We start from the raw sequence: 17819 nt of genomic DNA, 5'->3' as shown, positions 1-17819 counted from the left end.
AACACTGTCTCGCTATGTTAAATGGGTTTAACATAGTGAGACAGCTTTAAAATAAGCAACGGAGATCTCCGTTGCTTATTTTAAAGCTGTCTCGCTATGTTAAACCCATTTAACATAGCGAGGCAGTGTTTAGCAACGGAGAAAGCAAGATCTCCGTTGCTTTTTATAATGTCTCGCTATGTTAAATGAGTTTAACATGGCGAGACAGTTTAAAATAAGCAACGGAGATGTCCATTGCTTATTTTAAAACTGTCTCGCTATGTTAAACTCATTTAACATAGCGAGATACTAAAAAAAAGCAACGGAGATCTTGTTTTCTCCGTTGCTTTACAGCTCTGATGTACTGCGCAGGCGCGCAGTACATCAGAACTGCCGCGGATGCCAGACATCTGCGGAAGGGCAGTAAACAGGCATTATACTATGCCATTATTTAAGAAAAGTAATAGTTTCTTTTCTTAAATAATGTCATGGTATAATAGCAATAACCCATGCCTGGGTGTGGGTAATGCTAAATTTACCCACGGTTGGCTTTGTTTGGTCCCTCGGGCGTCGCCCTCGGGACCAAACCACGCCAACCGTGAGTAAATTTAGCATTACCCACACCCAAGCGTGGGTTATTGCTATATTACAGCCATCTGGTGTTGTAAATGTTGCCACTACAAATATGTGTAAACCTATCCTGAATCCATTTATAGTCGCACACATACTTTTAAAAGGTAATCTCTGCTGTATTTAAACTTCTTTCTATCTAGTTATACATTCTAGAGAACAGTGTAAGAACAGCCACTGCCACAGGACAAGTCTGACGTTTAAAGTTTGAGAGTGCACTTTAGAAAGAATGACCTTATACTGGTATGTTGCAGAGAAGATGTTGTTATGAAATGTGGGATAAGTGTATGAGGGAGTCTTATTCCTGTCTAAAGGTTCCCCATGTGGAAGTACTTTGATTTCAGCTGTTGTAAATGTTATTCCTGCCTGGATCTACAGCACCACACAGGCAAGTTCAACACTATGAGATCCAAACATCCTACCTATCTAGTTACCTTATCTACAGGTCATTGCATTAAATGCACATGCCGTAGTAAGTCTGACTAAAACTGAGACATATATCATATTTGAAGGGCATCACCACTTCATTGTAGAAACACTGCTATAGTTAAAACTCCATACACTGATGTTGGATGACAATTCTAGGCAAAACATGCCACTTGCATGGAATATTATACTTTGCAAGTAGGAGTGAAAGCATTCCAAAGCAATATTTGCACTACACAGACTTGGGATTCACAGCTGCATTTCAACCACCTACCTATCTGGTTAAACATTCTAGAGATCACTGTATGAACATAAGCACTACAGGAGAAGTGTGATTTCTATAGTGTGGAAGTGCACTTTAGACAGAGTGACCTCATCAGTGTGTTGCAGAAAAGATGTTGTGAAAGGTTGTATCAGAGGATGGGGAAGTCATCTTGCAGTTTAAAATATCTCTTGAGAGGGGAATTAGATTAACCACAGTTGTGACTGAGAACATGCTTAGATAACTCTATGCACTCTCCTCTAACACACACACATTTCCCATGTTGGGGACTGAACATCTTACTTATCTATTTATACACTCAACAGAGCACAGTATTAGTAGCAAGCAACATAGTGGAAGTCAGCATCATAAGGTGAAGGAGTGCACTTTTGACAATATGACCTCATCATTGTGTTGCAACAGGATGTCTCTGTTAATGGTGGGATAAAGTACAGAGGGAGCTGTGTATAAAGTTAAATGTATTCTCCTCAGTGGAAGAGAACACAGCACTTTTGACACAATAGTGTTACTTAGTTGTCATTACACCCCCCAAATTACCTACAGTGAGGCTAGAACCTCCTGCCCAGCTAGTGACACAACCTAGAGAGCACAATATTAGTCTCAAGTGCCACAGGAGAATCAGAACTTAACAATATTTGTAATTAGTAAAAATTAACTGTTTGGAACAGCTGGTACTGTGCATTACAGCTTTTGGTTGCAGAGCTGGTTGATTTTCCCCACAGTATTTGTGAAGGGGGTGGTGCCACACAAGAGGGTTGGTAGAGGTGCTTGGAGGAGGTCTGCTGTCCACCCTGCTCCTCATGCTGGAGTGCCATTAAGTGTTACAAGATATATGTGGAGGTTCGTAATAGAGGCCCAGGCACATTCCACTAGGCGCTTGGAAGAGATAGTCCAAATAATAAACACTGTGCATTCTAACATGCAGGACTCCTTGATCCATGTGGATGACTTCCAGGACAGGATGAGCAATACACTAGATTGGGCCATGTCTCTGATGGAATGCCTTCTGGAAGAGGATGGGTATCCACACAGCCAGAGAGCTGTTAAATCACCTAATGTTAGCCAGCATGGCAGTGCCAGGTCTTACTCAAATAGTGGCACTTCTTCCACTGATCTGTCAGTGAATGCGGTGTCCACACCCAGATAAGGTAAGCCATGTGGTCATGGTCCCGGAGATAGTCAAGATGAGAGCTCACCCAGCAGACATCGTTCATGTTTAGGTAGCACCCCAATTTTTAGCCAAAGCCAAGGAAGTAGCATTGCATCTTCTGCCAGAGGCACTTCTTGTAGTCAGGATGACACTGAACTGATTACTCTACCACGCATATCTCACACCTGTCCCAGATGCCAGGATGTATTGCTAGCACAGTGCTCCATTGTGTTCATACAGACACATACCCCCCCCCACACACACACACACAGTAAAAAAAAAAAACATGCCCATACCACTTCATACACATGCAAGCTATCTATACATTACTGCTGAGTGCTGTACATCTGTTCTTACAGGCCCTGACAGCTGTATACATTAATAAGTACATGTGTTCCTTACACACACATACTCATTTCTTTGGTGTCAGCCTTGATCTCATGCCACCTCCCCCCTCCAATCCACTCTGTGCAAATAATGATGAACGTGCCCTGACCTTTGCACATTTCTTTGTGACTTAGGGTTGCATACATGTTTGATGCACAGAGTGGGTAGCTAATGCACTCTTACTCAGAAGGTTGCTTTTATGAATATGTATTGTAGAAGATTTTGATTTCTTATTTCTACTGAGTTGTGAAGCAGTAGGTATTTCTCTTTTGCTTATTGCTATATTTGTGCAAAGTATGGTGTCATTTATCTGTTCCATGGTTTTTATACAGTGGTCAACTGAAATGTTTGATGCATAGTATCTGGTAGAATACACAACTATATGTTGTAAACATCAGTCATATAAGCTATTACTGACATAACTTTACACTGTAGACAAATGCCTTGCTTAGGGATGTATACATATTTTTAAATGACAGCACTCATTCATCGCATTTTTCATTTTTTTTTCCCTTACAGGTTCCACACTTACCTTGTCATTACTAAAGGTACAAATTGTGTCTATCAGAACACAGCCATTACATGGTTAAGTAATGGTTCTGGAGTTTGACAAGATCTGTTTTCATATGTGTATGTGCATGAGATCGTAGTCTTTGACCTAGGAAATGAGTGCGTGTGTGTGTGTGTGTGTGTGTGTGTGTGTGTGTGCACGCACGAGTGCATGTGTGTGCGTGTGTGTGTGTGTGTGTGTGTGTGTGTGTGTGTGTGTGTGTGTGCACGCACAAGTGCATATGTGTGTGTGTGTGTGTGTGTGTGTGTGTGTGTGTGTGTGTGTGTGTGTGTGTGTGCATGTGCGTGTACCCACGCACGCTATTTTTTGCCTCTTTGCCAGAGCCAAGGCATATTGTGCATGATCCATCTGTCAGCACCATCTGCAGCTGGTTGTTTCCCTCAGACTCCTTATCTTTATCTGTTGCTGCTTATGGTGGTTCTGTCTTTGGTCCTTGAAACTGCGGTCTTGCCCCCTTGCTGTCCTTTGTTAAAGTTGTTTCCTCAGAATTATGCTGTGTAACATGGCACAGATTGTGAGTATTTGCGTGGAGGTGCCTGTTTTATCCTGCAGAGCACCTCCTGATGTATATAGGATCATAGGAGATTACTAGGCTAGTGGCTCTGGGGACCTTACAAGGCTATCCAAGAGTTTATCCTCAGAAAAGAAACCACAATCAGCACCTGTTGCCCCTGTCAGTGAGGGACACAAGTGGAACTCCTGGGACAAATTTGTGGTTGCCCATCCACTCATCAAGGTTGCGCTTGAATAGGGTCAGTGAAGTACTTATAGACAATGGAACCTTGATTTGATAAGTCCAAACATCCATTTTGTTATATTCTATTATATTCCTAGTTTGAGCATGGGCCTCATTGTATTGATGCATAAATGGGGTAGTATGGGTTTCTCATGGGTGTCATGAGACAGTGCTCCAGTGTATAACCTGCATCACCCACTAGATGTCCTTGTGGAAAGTCACCCTTAGCAAACCTTGTGTACAGCTTGCAGGCATGTTATGTGTGAGTCATGACAACTGCCTGGGTTATCTGCACACACATTGTAGATAATTTCTTGTGCATTTGCAGATGACTGCAAACTGGGTGCCATAATCGACTCTCCGGCTGACACAAGCATCCTCCAAAAGGGTCTCACAGAGACGGATAACTGGTGCCAGAGCCATGGCCTAAAGCTAAATGCCAAAAAGTGCATAGTCATCCCCTCTGGGAAAAACAAAGTGCCCACAAATTACCACATAGGTGGTAATCCATTAAGTACAGAAGAAGTAATTAGGGACTTGGGGAACAAGTAGATAGCAATCTCTCCTTTGACAATCACGTTGCCAAAGTGGTTAGAAAGACCTTCTATATAGCCCACCTTATCACGAAAGGGTTCACATCTAGATCAAGAGAGGTCATTGTGCCCCTCTACTCATTACTTATCAGGCCCATAATTGAGTACAATGCCCCGTTTGGGATGTACCTTTCCCAACACCTGCAACAACTGGAAAGACCCCAAAAGTATCTCACCAAGAGGATCAAGGGGCTAAAACAGATGCCCTTTGCAGTTCGGCTAAAGAAACTCCAGCTCTACTCATTTGCATACCACCTACTCAGAGGCGATCTGTGTCTGACGTATATCCAATCCAGAATTAATGGACATGCTTCACCTCAGGAAATCCAAATCCCTTAGAGCTACATGCTCCAGGGACTTGAACCTCAGCACAGAAATAAATAGGACATGCTGGAGGGATAGATTCATACCCCAGAGGCTCCCCTCACTCTGGAACAAAATCCCAGTCCATGTTAGGCAGAGCCCCTCACTGACCCTCTTCAAGAGAAATCTTGATGAGTGGATGGGAGATCGTAAGTTTACCCCTGGGTTCTCTTCTGTGTCCCTGCTTGACAGAGGTACAGTAAACTAACCTTAAAAGGGCTACCTTCTGTGACCTACTATACAGAGGCACAGTCAACTAATCTAAAAGGGTGTCGAAAGCCAATCACACTCTGGCTAGGCTTATAAATGCCCTAGGGCAGATAGCCTAGTATCAACCTATGAACCTATGAACATATGAAACTATTACATACAACATGACAGTGTACAGAATGACATCTTTTCCTGTTAAAGTACCTCCTTCCCTGTTTATCAGGTGGTGCTTTTATTTATATGTATATGCAATCAATGGCCCCCACAATGTCTAGAAAGTATGCTTTTATATAAAACTCCTGCATGGTTCTTGCTCTCTGCTCTTAGGTGCTTGGGAAACAGATGCAATACCTTGCATGCAATTGCATTGCATTTAAAAACTGATGTAATGTTCTAGAGGCTGTTTCCTGAGACATCCCTAATATATCCCCTGTGGGTCTGTGGAAAGTACAGCTAGTATATGTAATGCTATGCATACCTTTGTTTCTACTGAGATGGAGTCTCCATGATTTCTCTGGGCCCTGAGGTAGGGGCAGCAGAGGCTGTATACTTCATGTAGCATCTCCCTGTCCACCCAGTATCGCTCTACAATTTCTGTGTCTTGCTGTCCATGATAAGTCAGTCGGGGTCTAAACACACTTCTTCTTGCCTGAGGTCTGCAGCAGAAGCACATGGAATTAAAGCCTGTTGCACATACAGGGTAATGGTAGCAGCAGTACCTAATATATATATTTTTTCTAAATGTAATTGTGGCTTTTTTCCAAAGAGTTTTGGAGTTCAGGGCAAAAGTGAGCACAGAGTGTACATAATTGCTTTATAGTTTCCTGAGTAGCTGCAACATCGTTGATTGTTTAATTAGCATGTAATTCAGCTGTTTATGAATTTATTAGCATATTCTGCCATTTCCTTTTGTTTTGAGGCTCTACACTATGTGTAGAGCTGACTAATGAATACCAAATAGTGAGCTATCATGTGCATGGCATGCACAATAGCAGCATTTAGTGTAGCTGTTAATGAAATCCTCCCTATATGTTTTCTTTAACATATGTCACTATATAATAACATCCATATTAGTTGTGGCATCAATATATACTAGTATCAGTTCCTTCCACTATTTCAATACAGGGGTTTCTACAGGAATTCAAGCAACAACTATTTTTATGACTAACAAATGTTTTGTTTGCTAATGCCAATTCATTCCGATAGTGGAGGCATTTTGTAATGACTATGTAGACTCCACAAAAACAATATTTTACCCTCTACTGATTTTTCCAAGGTCTTATTAGTACTATATAGCAATAGAAGTTGAGGGGTGCAATTCCTTGATATTCTGGGAAATTCTTTGGCACCTGACACATTTGAGTTTGTGTCAGCAGCAGGTCCTGTTTTGTTTCTGACTGTAAGCAAAGCTTCTTCCAGCAATATTTGAATAATAAACACAAATGTCATACTGTGGAATGTATCAAATTTGACTTTATTCATATCACTACTCATTTTTAAAGGTCAGGAATTTCTCGTGTAGCAGTGCTGACTGCAGAGTGGAGATGAAAGACATCCCTTCAGTTCTTCGCAGAAATGAAAGATGATTCCCCTGCCATATTTCAGTAAAACATATTTGAAGGCTGGTGTCATCAACGTGCTTTAGAAGAAACAGTGAATGACATCTAGCCCAGGTGAGAATGTACCCTGTCATAAGTACTGATCTCCAGCCATGATAAGAAATGCCAGCATGTGGATAGACTCCATCTAGTGTAACATTCCAAAGAACCCCCCTCATGTTTCTTTCTGTCACAGTCAGTGATTTGCTTGGATGTTACCTGCAGAGCAGCTATGTTAAGGAAGCCTTACAAATCCCACAGGAAACCAGCACAAGACAGACAATCATTCAGTCAGCTTCCTTCCCAAAAGCAGATTTTGTAAGACAGGAAGAAACTTAGCAGGATTAAATAGACGAGTCAAATATTCACAGCAGAGTGTAGGAGGTCTGAATTCCCTTGATAGTGGGCTCAGTGCAGCATGAGATAACATTTTATAAGCACACTCCAGTTCAATGTATAGCTTACTAAAAATGCAATAAAATACAAGTGAACCATAAATCAGGTTGTTTATTTTGCTTTACTATATAACTATGAACTGAACTTTCTTGTTCTTTATAAAGATATATATTTACATATATGAGTGTCAGTGTGAGAGTGTGTATGGGTGTGCACATATGTCCATGTGTGTGTGTATTTAAATATATTTGCAAGCATGACTATGTATGAGTGCATGTCTCTATGTGATCATCCATTTATTAGAAAAACTTGAACTAAAATATATTTTATAATCAACTGCAATAAAAATGTACATATTTTTAGAAGTCTACATAAACAATGCAGACGACAATAATTATGATTTATGTCTGATATATTAAAATAAGATATATGGCCTATAATTTATAGATTGTGAGAATTATTTCAGTATTTCACTCCATATGCATTGCTTTGCAGATGCGATAAAGCTTGATGTCAGTCTATAGTTGTGAAAGCTTCACTGTAATTTTTGTCTAATTAATATCATTTCGCAAAGGAGATAGGAGATACAAATGCTACATGAAATACAGTGGAAGATGTCTTCCTTATCCTTCATATCACTTATTATTCTTTCTACCAGGGAGATCTAAATAACTTTAATTTTGCAGTGAGTAGCAGTGGGAGATATAAGACACCCTCTTCCTTATTTTTGTTTACTTTTTTGGGCTCAGGTCCAATTCTGTGATCATCAAAACCATGTTTTCCTTATCTGCCCATTCCGTCCTTTACCAAGACCCTGGACAGATTTCCCCTAGTAGTATAAATGCTACTACTGGTAATTTTTTAGGGTGCATTGTACAGAAGCCGCCCGCACAGTCTGAACTGTACATTTCCCAAATCAGTGAGAGTACGGTTTTAGGCAAGTAGTTCTCATTGCGGTTACACTGTGTATTTATCAACACTTGATGCAGCCTCTGAAGCCCTAATCAGACTCATATTAATTATCTCCTTCTGATGCACTTGAACATCAAAGGACTGTGAACTCTTGGAAAGAGGCCACTAGCATAGTGGGACTAACATGGTCAATTAAAAATGTGAAAAGTTTCAGCCCTCTTATCTGCCAAAGTAAAAGCTTATATATCATATCATATCACTGATATGATAGCAAAAGAAGATACAGAAAAGATCTAGGGCTTTTATAAAGCACAAAGGCTAAACTCCATGTTATGGGGGCACAGTGATTATCTTTCCTTAATGCTATGATTATGTCGATCCCTGTCAAATGTCCAGAATTTCGCAGAATGTCTAGATTTTTAGCTTCATATTTTTTTGGCAAATCACCAAGGACTGAAGTCACTAAATAATGACAGACATTTGAGTTTCAGACTTTATATCCTTCAGAAAATGCAAGCTAATTCAAAAAAACTGTTTTTCTGTCAATTTTCTAAGTTTATAAGAGCAATATTTAAACTCTGTCCCTGATTTTGGTCCTTTGTCCCCCCCCAAAACTTTGGCTTTGTCTGGAATTCTTGCACCTAGAGGTGGATCAGTATAGATATACCCATCCCACCAAAAGAGTGGCACAATTTCATTTTACTTTTTGAAAGTTTAACATATTTCTTCATGTATCCAGACACAGTTGCTTCATCATTTGAAATATACATATTCTATCCTGCAGAAAGTAAAACAACATAGCCAGTCTGCATAGCTTAGCTGCTTCATCTGTACACTTTGCTGATCTTAACTTACCGCTTCTGCTTCTAACACCCATGCTTCTTTTTTTCTTCATTTAAAAGAACATAGTCTTATATGTACCTGAAGCATCTACCATCTGCAAATTTACCATATATATGCAATCATTTTGTCATGTGATATTTTTATTCTTAGTGTGAAGATTTCACAAGTACTGTATAAACAACAGGAAAAAAAAAACACTTGGACACATCCCACAGTTGAAAAACACAAACCTGAAGCCACATCAACAGCTTTGTAAACAAGCTCTGCATATTAAAAACTGGTGGAAATAATTAGCACTTGTCTAGCCACAAACTCTCAGAAGCACAACTGTGAGCAATCTGGGAAATGAGCAGGAAGTGTGCTAAAGCCAGCAAATTATTTATATATGTAATGAAGGCCCCTGCCAGTGTTTTATTGTGGTAACAATTAGAACTGTACATTTCCCAAATCAGTGAGAGTACGATTACAGGCAAGCAATTCTCCTTGTGGTTACACCGCATATTTATTAACGCTTGGTACAGCCCCTGAAGCCCTAACCAGACTCATGTTAATTATTTGCTTCTGATCCACTCAAACATCAAAGGACTGCGAACTCTTGAAAAGAGTTGTGTCTTCTTAACTGCTCTGCCTTCAGGATTTATATTAAACTGTGAGATTGGGCATCATCATTAAATTAGTACTGCCTTTTTACAGATAAATTTTACTGCTGAGAAAATGAGTGCCAGATAAAATATGTTCTCATTGTAAGATTGTTTTTTTGTTTTCCGCAGCACTTAAAGACTTGTCAGGTGGTCCCTGAAAGTAATACTGCTGAGGAAACAAGCACCACTTAACATGTTAAAAAAAATCCTTAAAAACGCATCATGTCATCTCATGGTGTTTTCATTTCATGGAGCTATGTCTGACCCCAGACTCAAGGTTGAATTAGGGTGACCTTAAACTGTCTGCCTTACAAATGTTCTGTCTTATTCCTGTGTGCATTCCTGCCTATTTACTGCAAATTATGACTTACATACTTAGCTATTTATTTCTTTAGACACTGAGCTTGAAAACAGCAAATGGATAGATCAAAGGATAACCACTTGCATCTCTGAAGACCTATTGATGTCAATACTGCAATTCATGATGGCATTATTTATCAGATTTGAAGACATAAAACTAGAGGGAGTTTACAAGGTCAAATTGCCCTTGGGAAGGCCATGTCTTTCCTGAATGACATAGGTCATGAAAGGTGTACATGGATCAATCAAAACCCATCATTCTGAAAGATCAAAATAGCAAACATCCTGTTACAGCTGCACAACACTTAAACTAATTCAAAGCTGAAAACTGACAAGAGATTGCAGGCTCTTCAAAATAATTATATATTGCTGCAGAGTACCCACCTTAAAAGTGACACAGAAAGAAATATCCAACTTTATAATCATAAATATTTTAGTTTTATCTGAAAAATATTTTCCTTTTAGAGCACTTACATTTTTAGGTACCATGTATATACAGAAAACCTTAAATTTGTATCTATTATACTGACAACATATATGTAAACAATGCCACACCAAGGCCATTATATTATGCTGTTCTAATCAGATAAGGCATACTGTTTTTAGAAGGCATATACAAAAATTATATTTTTCTCAACTATTTTACATCCCTGAGTTTGTGTAGTATGGGAAAGTATTTTTGATCTCCATAAGTTCAAAAGATTTTAAGAAGCAAAGCTAGTTAAATTGGTCTCTAACATCACATAAGCACATTTGTGAACCATAATCTATCATACAATAAGCATGAGGCAATTAGGCAATATATCATTTTGGATGTGGGTAATGCAGGGTTAACCTACAACTTGTTGGTTTGTGCACAAGATAAGGCTCAGGTGAACAAACAAAACCATCTGTGGGCAAACTTGTATTACCCACATTCATATGAGATATGTTTCTAGTATGCAATGACACTTTCTTAAAATGAAATGTCTCACTTTTTTTGACGATATCATTGTATTATAGAACCCCATTTGTGTTTCATCCCATTGATACACATTGCCATCTTACATTAGTGTACATATGATAGCTAGTTAGTGTATCTGATTTGGTTATCGTGCTGCCATGTTTTTATCATATCATATATTCTTAATGTAAACACCAGTGTTTTTTTTCAATTTTTTATTAATATTTGTATGTATTATTTACTCTGATAAGCAGTATTGCAGCATGTAGGAGTGTGGGATATGCACAGATATGTTAATGATTGATTTTTGTTTCTGTACTCAGTTTTTGTGAGAGAATATGGACTGTGGCTTTTTAGTAATTTAATTTGCAGTGATTTGTGTAGCTCTGCTTTTGCTTTGTGGGTGCTCATCCTCTTATTGGAAATACTGAGCTTACCTCATGCATGTACCTGTGAATAACCAAATGTTATATACATTCCTGAACAGCAGTGACCTCCCACTGTACAATAAATCAAACATCATTAAAACATGAATATTTTTTGAAAAAGTATCAGTACTGAAGGAGTGGAATATGAAAGCAATTTTCAAAAATGTCTGAGAAAACAATAGTAAACCACTGCAGAATTTAACAAAATTTCCATATAACCGGTGTTATAATGAAACAATACAATTAGTATAATAATTGCTTACCAGAGAATAGCATGTGCTGGTATATATTCAGCCTACTCCTATCAAATTGGTTAATTGACAATAGCTCAAATCAAATCAGACTATGGAACAGAATGCCAATCACAGGTCAGAACAACTTTTTCTAACACCAGAATTTTGTTGCCTTATCTGTGAATCAGTGTTATTAATTGTAGGATAATATTTAGTTTGAAAAAGGGATTTTATTAAATTGTTAATATTAATTGGTAGCCCTATATATTCAAGAATATAAAAAAGGTATTGCCTGTTAACCAAATGCCTAATAAGCATCGTATGAACAGAAAGCTATGTATAAATTTAATAAGTTTTTCTTATTATAACAAAACAATAAAACAGCCTGTAATAACTGAATTGCAGTTGATATTGATATGCTTGTATAAAACCAAATTGTAAAGGTGAAATTAATTTTAATATTTAATCCAAAAGCATTTGACAATTGTACACCCTGTGCTTAAAGAAGACATATGTCAATAATTAGCAATATCTGCTTTATTTCTATCAGCTTTGGGAAACAAAATAACTCTACATAGAGAAAAAAAACAAGGATTAGCCTAATAAGGATATTTTCCCTAAATAGCCTAACTAAATACATAAGTATGTCTTCTAAAAAGATTTATAGATTTCTGCAAGTAAAGGTCTGCAATGGATCTAGCTTAGAAGATCAAAAATCACTGCAAATTGTTTGGCTAAACATTGAGCCAAAAACAACAAAGTGAAAAATATTAAAAAAAAAATACAAATATCTATTTTTACTGGGAGCAAGATCTCCAGACCACCACACCCCTTGCTAATTATATATACCAATTCCAAGTTCATAGCAAAGTAAGAAAAGGGTCAGTTCCCCAAAATCAGCTGTGCCATGATCTCACATAACAGAGTTACCATGCTTTTCCCTGATTTGATGTTGTACAATTCAATATTTCAAGTTCAACATCTAGCCACTCAGTAGTTTGGTCAGTTGACAAACTGACTTAGACCTAGTGTTAGCCTATGGCTTTTTATCAGCAAGATAAAGGATAACTTTCTTATTAATATCTGGTGACGGATTAATTCTGACAATATTTTATTTAACAAGGTCTATCATTGTTTCATGCTCTGTAGAATAATACAAAGAATAAATTTGCTGAAAGTATGACTCAAATGTATGTATGATCTTTACAGAGTAAGTGACAATGCTATATCCTTTTCTAAAGACCATCATGAAACATTATTCAGGCTTCATAAAATACTCTTTTTTAAGAACCAGCTAAAGCTCACTGAAAATATCTAATGTGTCTTGATCTATGCTGCTGAGCTTGTCTCAATTGATAAATGTTGTTGTTGTTGGTCTTTCGGCTTTTCCCGGTTAGAGGTCACCACAGCAGAACTCCGGTTCGCTAATGATTGGCAGTAGATTTTCACGAAAGCTGAGGTGCCAGCTCGATGTTCAACCTTCAACGAAGGCACGCCCATTTACGTATGTCTTTCAAACACCCACCCAACCACGGGGAGGACATGAAGACTCCACACAGAAGGCAATCCCCAATTGATAAATATGAGATAACAATTTGTGGCTTCATTTTTCTTTCTTGTCCATACATAAGAGGGTTAACTATGTACAGCTGATCTAAAATTGAAATCTGTTAAAGTATCTCATGTATAGATTTTTGTCTCTGTACTCTTTTACTGAAAGTTGAAATAAAATTCCTGCTATTCCAAACAACTGAAAAGTACATTTGGTCTGTATCATTAAAAATACATATATTATAGCCTCTGGTATTTCCTTATACTGAGTGGCAAAGATCTCATTATTAAAATCACAAGTCAGGTTTATCATTGCTTTAACTTCTCTAGTTAAATAATCTAATTTAAACAAAATAGATGGCGCCCATAAAAGGATTTCACTAACAGCTATTCCTACTTCACCTTCAGCTCTGTGTTAATTAAAATATAGAAGAAAGATATGCCTGTATTGACATGTGAAGTCAACAGTACACTGAACTATCTTTCTGAATTTGCTGCTATCAGTCACTTTTCCAGACTTTAGCTAAAATGTATCACCAAAATTTAAGGAGACTAGATAGACTGTAAAATGCAATACATATGTCTAGTCTACTGTTTATCAAGCACAATGCATGTAACTTTAACTCTGAAGCTACTGCTAGTGTGATTTCTAAGAGAGTGGTGGCAATGATTCCTTTATTTTGACAGATTTCTCCCTTCTTCATGTTTGTTTGACAATGGGGTTGGTATAAATAAACCTGACATAGTGAGGTGGGGTATTGTTCCCGCATAAAGTAAAGTGAGTCTTGCGCCATGCAAAAAATGCTTATGTTTACATTTTTCATTAAGGTGATTTCTCAACCATTTGTGCTCAGTTATTTTTATGATCCTAGTGGAAGATGGATGTATATATACGCATGTGTGTGTGTGTGTGTGTGTGTGTGTGTGTGTGTGTGTGTGTGTGTGTGTGTGTGTGTATATATATATATATATATATATATATATATATATACACACACACACGCGCACACACACACACACACACACACACACACACACACACACACACACACACACACACACACACACACACACACACACACAAACACACGCACAAATGCACGCATGTATGCACACACACATATATCGATAGGTATAGCTATATGGATATAAATATAGGAATATTGTTATATTAATGCAAGCTGACTTTTCAAAACACATTGAAACAGGTGATTGATGCCATTTTTTCAAAAAGTAGTACAATAAAAAAATCCACAGAAACATAAAAAAGACTGCAAAGGGAAACAAACATTTTTTTTTACTACCCATTAACCGAAACTCCACTACACATTTAGACATAATTTTTTTCTGCATACTCTTAGTTCTATGGAAAGGGGTTTTGAAGATAATGTGTAGGGTTGGGGCATTGGCAATAACCCATTACTGTCCTTTCTAATGTCTGCCAACTCTAACTCTGCCATGGCCCTTAATCCCACTGTTATACCCTACCTTACAATGCACTCTTTATTTAACACTATCACTATTCTGTCACATTTGGTTTGAAATTAATGTTAGGGTTTGGGTTAAGTTATCAGAAAAAGAAGCTGTTTTCCTTTTTCACTCATTTGACTGTTCAATGACTTTTTGCTATCGGCACCTTTGTAATGTATGGAGAATAGATATGTTTATGTAAAAAAGCATATATATATATATATATATATATATATATATATATATATATATTATTTTTTAATTATATTAATTGGTTTTGTATGATTGGGTGTAAAAGGTTGATTAGGCATGTTATTTATGTTAATATTTTTATGGGACAGTCTAAGGTTTCAGTTATTAATGAATAAGTATGTATAAAAGAAAGTGACGTGTGTGGGTTTTACTCTGATAAAGTCTGTTACTAACCCACAGATGAAAGTGCTCAATGAATGACTGAACCAATCTCAGTTGTTTTTATGTCTGCATTATTTTGTTGATATATATCTGTGTGTGTGTTTATATTTATATATATATATATATATATATATATATATATATATATATATATGTATATATATATATATATATATATATATATATATATATATATATATATAAATGAAAGATAAACTGAAAATGTGCCTCTGTACAAGTGAAGGTTCAAAGTTAAATATGCAAAAAAGCACTTGCAAGATGTTGCAATATAATCCAAAGCTGCCAAGTGGTGAAACCCAAAGAAAACTTCCTTTATTCATATAAATACAGGCTTTAAGCGCTTTCAGCCATGAAAATGGCCATCATCAGAAACACCCATAGTCCTAATGGCAAACAATATATATATATATATATATATATATATATATATATATATATATATATATATATATAATATTTTGTAAGGAACTCAATGATTTCCCAAAGTGAAATTGAAATCTTAACTAGAGTTGCATTGCTAAAACAGGAAAAAGATTCTTAATAGACATCTAATAAAATATTCATAATATATTTTGAAATCAGTCATTGAAAACTATGAAGATTAGGGGTCTGTGGTTGCAGAGTTAGATCATGGTCAAATGGAGCCTAGGGAAGGTCATGGATCAGGCCGCCACTCTTCCGGCAGCAACCACCCTCAGTCCTTCTAGCATGCCATCACTTGGCTATTTCTCACCTGTTACCATAAATACTGTTCAAACCTGTCAGTATTCATACTATTTTTTTTTTTACTTGTACAATGAACACAGATATTTAAAACTTTTATTTCAAATATTTTAACACAAACAGTGATAGTCATTTGCTAAACAAAACAATACAGTCTCATGATGAAAACAGAACTAGCGTGCACAGTAAATTTCTTACCCTTTGAATCTCACATTCATTGAAATGGTATTGAAACCCACATTCAGAGAAAAATGCATTTGGCCAGTAGCAGATTATGTTTGTCTTTGGGCTGTTAGGCATACATGAATGTGCTTTTTGAACCACCTTCCTGATTGTATTAAATTATATTCCTTGTATAATACAGCACCACTTGTTAGAGTGTGTTTTAAATTTGGAGTTTTGAATATTTTTCCAGTAAGAATGAAATGAAGTGTATGAACCAATAATGACAAAACTGCCCATTACAGAACACTTCAACCACAAAAGGCCACTCAAATTTCTGTCATTACAATCCAGCAATATCAGTCAATATGCTCAATCTCTGCAGAAGTAAATGTCATCAGCAGAATTCCACAGTAAACAGATCTATAACTAACAAAGTGGTTGCTGCTGGCAGACAACTTCAGTGTTTCATGTACAAATTCAGCGTTGACTGCCCTTGAAGAATAAATTGCTCATGTTACATTAACAAAAAAAAATGGTAGGCTGGTGATATTGCAATAGGGAATGACTGCCAAACCAACAGGTTCATAGCTATTAAACATCTCATTCAAAGAAGACACACTTGAGAGTATAGCATCCCCACCCCCTCTTAAAGGGCACTGCAATATCAGCACTTCATCTAAATGGTGTGGGAGTAGAACCCTCAGCCTTCTGCATCAAAGACAAGTGGGCTACCTATTGTGCGGTTATTCTTTTCAACTTTTACAGCACAAATACTGATGATGGCCATTTGCTAAACAAAAGAGTTACACGTTCAAAAGAGACTTAGAATGAGAAACATTAAACTTTTTTTCCCTTGAAACTTAACATTCCTTGATAATGCACTGTAACTCAGCATTCCTTGAAAATGCACTGAAACTCAACATTCTTTTAAAATGCACTGAAACTCAACAGTCTTTAAACCTGAATAAGTTAACCAACCTGCCATCCCTATCTGGGGAATTTTACACACACACACACACACACACACACACACACATACACACACACACACACACACACACACACACACACACACACACACACACACACACACACACACACACACACGCACACACGCACACACACACACACACACACACACACACACACACACACACACACACACACACAAACACACACACACACACACACACACACACACACACGCACACACACCTAACCCATTCTCCATGTTCACTTGTCTCATCTCTTTCATCCAACAAAGGAACAGTAGCAAAAATTCCCCATGCTAAAAAAATTCCACACTCATGAAGTTCCAGCATTTAAATGTGCATGCATCTTTAATATGATGCACACAGAGTGCATCCTTAGAAAAGAAATGTAATTTTTTTTATTTGAATTAAATGTTGTGGCACCCCCCAAACCATTGCACCCCCCCCCCAGCCAGCTGGCCCTAGGCAACTGCCTAGTTTGCCCAGTGCTGGATCTGTCTCTGACTGTCAAATTATATGTAGTTACAACATCAACACTGAATATTTTGTCACAAGCAAAAAAGATGAAGAATTCCTACCAGAAGGTGGTTTTCTACAAGGCCTCTAACATCATCATTTTTTATTTATTTATTTATTTTACATTTGTTGACCGGGCTAGTCTAACTGGTTATATGTCCATTTTCAGTAGAGGCCCGGGGAGAAAAGCTCCAAACATGAATAGTGACAATGTTAAACATATATAGAAAGGCATGTAAAATCACATAAAGTGAAAGTATTGGTAAAAGAAATATAATACTCAGG

Source organism: Protopterus annectens, chromosome 5.part0, assembly GCF_019279795.1.
Source record: "Protopterus annectens isolate FY-2018-M chromosome 5.part0, PAN1.0, whole genome shotgun sequence".
NCBI classification, from domain to species: Eukaryota; Metazoa; Chordata; order Ceratodontiformes; family Protopteridae; genus Protopterus; species Protopterus annectens.
The sequence above is the reverse complement of the archived record's forward strand: the minus strand, read 5'-3'. Positions refer to the sequence as shown.